The sequence below is a fragment of the Lactuca virosa genome, chromosome 9, assembly GCF_052849685.1.
Source record: "Lactuca virosa cultivar CGN04683 chromosome 9, Lactuca_virosa_CGN04683_v6, whole genome shotgun sequence".
Lineage (NCBI taxonomy): Eukaryota > Viridiplantae > Streptophyta > Magnoliopsida > Asterales > Asteraceae > Lactuca > Lactuca virosa.
Genome location: NC_136434.1, coordinates 100713748 through 100722527, shown reverse-complemented (window position 1 = coordinate 100722527; position 8780 = coordinate 100713748).

The window sequence follows — 8780 nt, the reverse complement described above, 5'->3', positions numbered from 1 at the left end:
ACTCCACATTTCATGAGGTGTTATAAACCTACTTAGTACGAAATCAGCTTCAATATACGATTTGTAGTTACTATAGTATGACTCTAAAACTTGATTTGAAAACGAAGTGTGACTCGTCTCTTGATTGAACCATTTCAACAATATTCGATTCCTCTACTTAGTCAAACAATTGCACTAATATGTTGTTTTAGGATCAATTATGATATAGTTACATAATCATTAAGATGATCACGAAACACGATACTAAAGTACTCTCATTTCCTTTCAGATTGGAGAAACCTTTATATTTCTGCCTAATAGATTCTCTTATTCGTTCTGCTACTCTTTGAATCTTTTCAAAGTGTCAGAATTATGCTTAATCTTATAAACACAACCATGTTTACTGAGGTATCATGACGAATAAACTTATCACCCTTTGTGGTGGATCTATGTAGTGACAAAAGAACATGGTTTGGCATGCGGAATTAAAGTTTGCACAATGAACATGGTGATTTGGGTGTTCAAGAGATGTATTGAATATGTATGGTGTTACAAAAAGGGACATAGATCTACATCTAAATAAATAACACACACTTACACACTCACTTTTTACACCTCTCAAGCACACCTCTACAAGTGGTATGAACCCACTATTTATAGAGGTGTTTACATGTCTCTCTCTCACTCTCTATCTCTCATGGGTCAAAAGGCTAATGCACCACATGCAAGTGGGTTTTACAAAAGTCAAACAATTACAAAGTCAATCATGAATAACTTTGTACCCCAACATTCTCCCCCTTAAAGTTAGGAATGAATGACCCACTTCAAATCTTCCAAAATCGAGCAACTACGCGACCCGAGCCTCAAGCGTGACACATGTCGAAACGAACTTCAATCTTCAATTCTTCCATGATTCTTCAATTTGGGCTCTAGGATGTGAAACCATATAAACCGAGCAGCAACGAATGATTAACTCCAAATAATCACCCAAAAGTTGCGCATATAAACACATCCCAAAAATCTTCAATAAAACCAAACCCATTTCGAAAATAAATCATTTTCGAACTTCCAATTGCATCATTTCGTAAGCTTCAAAACTTCAAGATCACTTCGGTCTTCAAATCCGCGTAATATGAAAAATTCAAGTTCGAATTTCCATATAAAACTTCTCCCCCTTTTTATAATCGAAATTTGATTATAAAACTCCCAAGGAAAAAGAACGTGCTCTATTCGGAATTTTTCGTGTCAAAACTCCCCCTTAACATGTGGCATAAACTTTGTGCTTTAATCCAGAAAACCCAAAAAATATTCAATTTTTAGCTTCAAAAATGGGTAGAAATTGTCAATTTCAAAATTCTACAGTGACCCGGTGCGCCCAAAACAGCCAAATATGCAAAACTCTCCCCCTTTTCCAAAGCTAGGTTGAAAGCGTCAATTTGCACAAACTGCAGGGACTTGAAATGCATTTTCTTCAATTTTCAGCAAAAACAGTCCTTTTTCGAATTTGGGTATGAACCGCCAAACATTCGAAGCCTCAGGGACTATTTTCGAAAATTCTGCCATTTGTGTTCCAAACATACAAAGAGTTGGCCCAAACATTCGAAATTTCAGAAAATTTTCGAATCTGGGTGAAAAGTGTCAAACATTCGAAACTTCAATTAATTGTTGAGTTTGCCAAACATTCGAAATTTCAGGGGCTGAATTCGAAAAATCTGCTTTTTGAGCAAAACATACGAAGACTTGATCAATCATACGAAGGGTTGAACCATTTATGCCACTTTGTTAAAAGAGCAGGGACCAAAATTGTAACTGTTTGTTTTCTTCTTCCATTCATACGAAATTACAGCACTCTTCGTAGGAAATTAACCAACACTCTTCGTATGAAATTAAACCATTTTCTCTCTCCTCTCCGCATGTTCATCTTCCCAAACACACGAATTCGAAGGCATTCGAAGCCTCTTAATGAACAGTAACCTCTTAATACCTCTGAATCGAATTTTTCCAGTTCGTTCGTTACCCAGTTCACCAAACCCAAATCAAAATTTTCTTTTACAGATCATCAAACCCAAATTTTCGTTCATTTTTCCCAAACCCAATCCTTCAAACACCGACTCAATCTTCGAATATCGATTCCAACACATCGATTGTCTTCGATTCCAAATCTGAGTTCTGTTCATCACAGGGACCCAAAATCAATCTTCAATCGTTCAAACCTTCGATTTCATAGCCTTTGAAACACAAACCAAAATCCGATCATCGACATCAACTATTGAATCTCTCGTCGCTTCGCGTTTCCAAATAATCAACCATCGACATCTATTTCTGTTGTACACAAATCGACTGTGAAACACAAGGCTTCGCTTTTATCATTCAAACCAAATTGATCCAAAACCCATCGACAATCACTGTGACCAAATCAAACCTTCACAGCTCAATATTCGATCCAAGTCAAAGGAATCGAAGAAATTACAGTCGATCCAAGCTTCGCTTTTAACACATAGACATCAAATCATCGAGTCACAAACCCAAAACGAACGAAATTGAAATCCAGACTTCGAACATCGACTCTAAATCTTCCCAGTTCGTTTTTAATAAATGAACACAACTCAGCCTCGACCATCTGTTCTTCATCGATGCATCATAAAAGCGAATTTGTTCTCAACCAAACCATACGAACTCAGAATAACCAAAGTCGATTCCATTTCTTTGCTTTTCAATTCAACTATTCGATCGTTGCCCTTTAATAACCCGTCGAACTTTCGCTTTTCAGTCAAGATCGACTCCAATCTAAATCGATCCCTGTATTCAAACCAAACACCCAATCGATCCTCAATACTCGACTCTGAATCACAGAAATCAATCAGAACGATGACTTCAAGCATTACACATCGAATCCAAGTCATTTGACTCCAACTTAGAAGCTAATCGACACCAACAAATTCCAAGCAATTGATTTGGTACCAAAATCAGTCGATATCAAATTACCAACACAAAAATCATCTCGTTTTCAATCATACCTCCTTCCCTTCGAAACAATGAACACAATCCATAGGCTTTCGATTTCAATTAACCCAAATCGATTATCAATATGCGAACCCAAAGAGAACCTTAAAAACGAATTTAGACAAATCGACTATCAATTTTGATTCTCAGTAACAAACGTTTGATGAAGGGAAATCGGAACTCAAGAACACAAAATTAAAGAACAATCGATGAAAGAACTGGAAAAATTTTGGATCAAACATACAACTTCAAGAATCAGTCAAAATCGAAATCATATCATAAAGATCAGTTCTAATAAAAACGGAATCGATTCAGAAATCTCGAACTAATAATGAACAAATCAACAATAAGTCACATTTTGACTTTTTACATTGTTGAATCGATGAAAGCACAAAGAACACAGTGACTCAATTTTGACGGAAGAAGATAACGCAGTAGATATGGATTTATTGATTTTGGGCTCGCGATTTTTATTGAATGAACAGTAACTGATTATTATTTTGGGCTCAAACATTAGAAATAAGATTGAGATTTGGGCTAAAGTAAATATCAAAACGTGAATCAAATGAATAGCAGTTGATTATCAAATCATTTAAATCAGATTTTGATCTAAAAAAAACAATTTGAACAATGAATCGATTATGAACAGTAAACAATGAATCTTTTGAGCTCAAAAACAATGATTCTAGGAATATAACAAATTCAATATGATTTTGGGCTAGATTTGATTCAAACAAACAAATATGAGATTAGATCGGACCTTGATCGACAAAAGAATTATTGGATCACAACAAATGGGTTTTTCAAGAAAAATGTGATCCAACGAGTCAAACGATCATAATTCAAAAACGCAACGCACGATTCAAATATTACGAGAGATCATAGATAGAGACTCACCAAAAATGCTCCAATTGTGATAAATTTTGCCAAACCGAGAATCGTTCTTCAAAAAATCACGTTGATCTTTGAAGACCCGCTCTGATACCAATTGTAGTGACAAAAGAACATGGTTTGGCATGCGGAATTAAAGTTTGCACAATGAACATGGTGATTTGGGTGTTCAAAAGATGTATTGAATATGTATGGTGTTACAAAAAGGAAGATACATCTACATCTAAATAAATAACACACACTTGCACACTCACTTTTTACACCTCTCAAGCACACCTCTACAAGTGGTATGAACCCACTATTTATAGAGGTGTTTACATGTCTCTCTCTCACTCTCTATCTCTCATGGGTCAAAAGGCTAATGCACCACATGCAAGTGGGTTTTACAAAAGTCAAACAATTACAAAGTCAATCATGAATAACTTTGTACCCCAACAATCTAAATACTCCATATCAATATGTACAAGACCCAATAGTCCTTCACTTTGACTCACAAAACATGTGTTCAATGAATTAGTTATAATTTTCCAAAGATCAGGATTCTGATACATCACACAATTCGAATTATATGACTCCAAGTTTCTATCCAATTGGAACTTGGGTGATGAGAATTCTTTATCACTTAGTCAATTATGACATTTATCACAAGTGAAATGATGAGAATCAAATCCACAATTAATATGGCTAATAATATAAATGTAACCAACACTTTCATAGATACCATTGCAAGGAAATATAAAGTAAACCAACTATATAAAACAAAATTTCACTTTTATTGATAATAAACGGAAATTTTTGTCCTTACAATGCAAAAATATGAAAACAATGTTTCTAGACATTTCCTAAGCAATCTATTAAGTTCTCATAACTCCCAAGCAGTAGCTTCCAAAATCTGATCATCGAGCCATGCGACCGAAATCCATATCTCACAATCAGATTCAGCTCACTCTTTTTAAGCTTCCTTCTTTCTCTGAGATCCTGCAAAACATCAAAATGTGATTATCACATCATGTAATAAGAATCTATGAATAAGAACTTACTGAAATAATGGAGTTAGATAATGGATGTACCTGAAGTAGAGTCACATGATTTGACTTTACCATCTCTGAGATCTTTCAGGTTGTCTGGGCAACTTCGCAACCAATGTCCCTTCACTTGGATATAAAAACATATGGACTTTTTAGGATTAGCACATGGAACTATCTCAGAACTGGCCTTTCTCTTTACCATACGATCAAACGGTTTAACCTTGGTCAATCCCTTTCCATTGGGAAGAGAAATCTGTTCTGGACTACCATTGTCACCATTGTCAATGTCCATGGAAATTTTGGACTCAGATACTTAAAATAATTTTGCTTCACTTGTGTTCTTAAGCATTTCTTCTTCAACAACAATCAACATATGTGTTAGATCGATTAGGGTCACGTCGTGGTCGCTTATATAAAAGTTCTCAACGAACTGACTATATTACTTAGGAAGCAAAAGTAGAAACAAATCAATGGCATTCTCCCTTGGGAAACTGACACCCATTCTATCCAATTTATCAATGTGCGATTTCATTTCCAGAACATGCGCACACACAGATTTTCCATCTTGATGTTTACATGCCAGTAGGGTTTGAGTAGTTTCGTATCTTTCAAATTAAGACATGGGGAGAGTTACTTGAGGATGAGGAGGAAGAGTTAAAGAAGCATGACCTTCATTTCCATCATTGCTCGAAGAAGGGAACACACTTTCACCTTGACCAAAATGTGGAAGATCATCTTCAGAAGGTAGAGGAAAAACATTTCCAGAAGAACGATGAAGACCATTGTTGTCTGAACTTGACATCTATAATAGGAGAAAAGACAATTCAAGTTAGTTGATTTTAATCCCTAATTATTAACCCATAAATTTTAAATTAAGGTTTGGATCCATATTTTCGACTCGAACTTTGAAGAGGGATGCCGTAATCAAATTCGAATATATTTTAGGTAGGTAAAGCATTTACCAATTTCAATCTCATAAATCTCCTAGATCATTTGAGATTCATTGAATCTAATCAATGGAATGTTTAATCTCAATTATGCTCTCACTTTTGTGATTGGGATGCCGAGGATCACAAACAAGATGTGAATAACCATGACAATTAGCTTGGTACTCTCGATGTCATTTATCATCTCCTTTTAATGTGCCGGTTATCCACACGCGCTCCATGAATCAACGATAATTTTTGAGACACCCATTACTCTTTATTAGTCCCACATTAGTGTGTCGGTTAGCCACATGCGCTCCACTAACGACATATAAAGTGTAATGTGCAATTTCATTGATTAACATCAAATTCACATTTTTCCTAAAGTAACTAAGAGTGAGATTTTAGAAAATAGTTTAGTTACTTTTTATCATTATACTTTTAATGAGTTTATGTCATATCAAACCCGTTCGGCTAACGACCCTCCACCATACAAGAGAGCGGTTGGTAAGAATGGATACCCAATGGCGGTCATTTTACAGACCGTTTCCTTAAACTCCCCTTATAGTATGACTTCGTGAATGAGGCGTACTAGCAGTTCGATTGACTATTCTTATACATATAATATATATTAAACCTTTAATTATATACATAGTATAAGTTGTATTTTAAAACATTTTAAAATTCCAAGGGTTTAATCTTTTAATAAATTAAACTTTTAATTTAATTAAATTTAAACCGTCTTATGGATCTATTGATTATCTTTTAATTAATCACTTAATTAACTTAATAATAAGATCCATAAGGATGTATTTAAACTTTTCAAAATACTATGGTTTTTAAATTTTAAATTTTAATTTCGAAATTAAAAGAATTTAATTTAAATTTAAAAATTAAAAAAATAATTTAATAATTATCTTATTAATTAAACATTTCATTAATTTATTAAATCGATTGAGGATTATCCAATTAAATTAATTAAGATAATTTAATCATAATCCTCTCCCCTTAATTTTCAAAAATCATGGGAGGGATAAAAAAAATTATAATTATCCAATTAATCAAATAAATAGATAATTACCAAAAATAAGAAAACCCTACCAAAACCCTAATTTTCGAAAATTGCTTATTTCTTGGGGAGGAAGGCAAGGATTTCATTCCTTGCCATTTTCAAAACCTAAAGGGTTGAGGAAACCCTAATTTCGAAAATTGTAGGGCAAGGGAAAGGGTTAAAACCCTTTCCTAATTTTCGAAACTTAGGGCTTAAAGAAACCCTAATTTCGAAAATCCTTAAGTCCAAAAGGGTTTAATTACCATAAACCCTAATTGATCAAATTCAACAATTATAATCAATTCAATAGAAAACAAGCCAAGTCTCTGATTCCACTGACGGGTTTTGAGCATAACAAACAAAAACCTATGTGTGCATGCAACACGAATTGAAGATCTATGTTTTCTCTAATTAAACATACAACATTTGAACATCAATTGGGAAACGCTAAATCTACTAGTATATTTTCAAAATCACTACTAGGGTTAAGAAAAACATACCTTAATTGTTATATAGCTATAAAAACGAAATCCTAGTCTTCTTGAAACCGTGAGAGCAAGCGTCACAAGTGTCACGCCTCTAGTGGTTCACACCCAATACAAGCAAGAGGATGAGAGAGGAGAGAGGAGATGAGTGCTAGGAATTTTGGATATTCCTTTAGGGTTTTTTAGGTGGCCAAAATTCATAAGGTGTAGAAGTCTATTTATAGTGCAGATAGGATGCCCTGGATAACCCTAATCTGAATATAATATTATTAATTCAAATTAGTAATTATCCAACTCCTTATTTATCCACATGGGATAATGTAGAAACCCTAGATTATCCATATATATTTCATCCACCTCTTTCCCTAGGAACGTTCTGGAACCTCTTGCTCAACTATTGAACAATTTCACTTTAGCCCCTGCACTTTTAACTAATTCCTTTAATCACAAAATTAATTCCAATTAATTTTTGATTAAATATTAATTAAATATTACTATTTCAAATTAATATATTATTCTCATAATATATTGTCTCACCACCAAACCGGAACGGCGGAAACGTTCGTGGGCGGAGGACGTCATGTGCAGTATCACAACAATTGTATAATAGTAATCAAAGCAACAACAACCATTGTATTGATAATATATAATTTACATTGTGTTCAAAGCATTGCCTGTTTAACATTAAAACTATAGCAAAAGATAAGACGTAATGCTACTATGCTCCGTCTTCGAAACGCCTGAGAGGTTTGAAAAAGTGTCAACATTAAAGTTGGTGAGTTCATAAGTATTTTGTTTGAAAAGATATGTTTTTTGTTATTGAAAAAGTTAATGTGTTCTTCCAGAAAATCCATTATTTTCTTAGTAAATAAGTTGTAGTCTTAGTACTTAAAGACCAAAAAGTATATGTTTCTTATGTTTATAATCCGTGATTCGAGGTTCTGATTATTGTAATTGGTATGACCCGTACTGTTACCTCCTATGATTGCTTAGTGTATACAAATTATATATAATTAAGATTGAACGGACAGTCGATTGGGTGATTCTGCCCTAAGCCCACAACCAAATAAGGAACAGGAAGTAAGGCAGAAATCACACATTTCACTGCTTATCAGATCATTATTGTATATAATCCTAACGTATACATCAAGTAATCATAGACTTTAGAAATAAGGATCCTTGATATATGTTTTTTTGAACTTCTATTCGTACCGTATTAGTAAGTAGTATAATGTAATATTGTTTTATTATTTAAATAAAACCCTTGAAAGTATATTTTCCCTGAAATCCGAATGTAAAGTTAATATTCAAATAAAATTATTTGAAAATATATTATTCTTAAATGTGTCGCTGTTTTCTCCTTGTGAGTTCTTATAACCATACTGACCCGGTCGGCCTGATCGCGACGTTCTTCAGG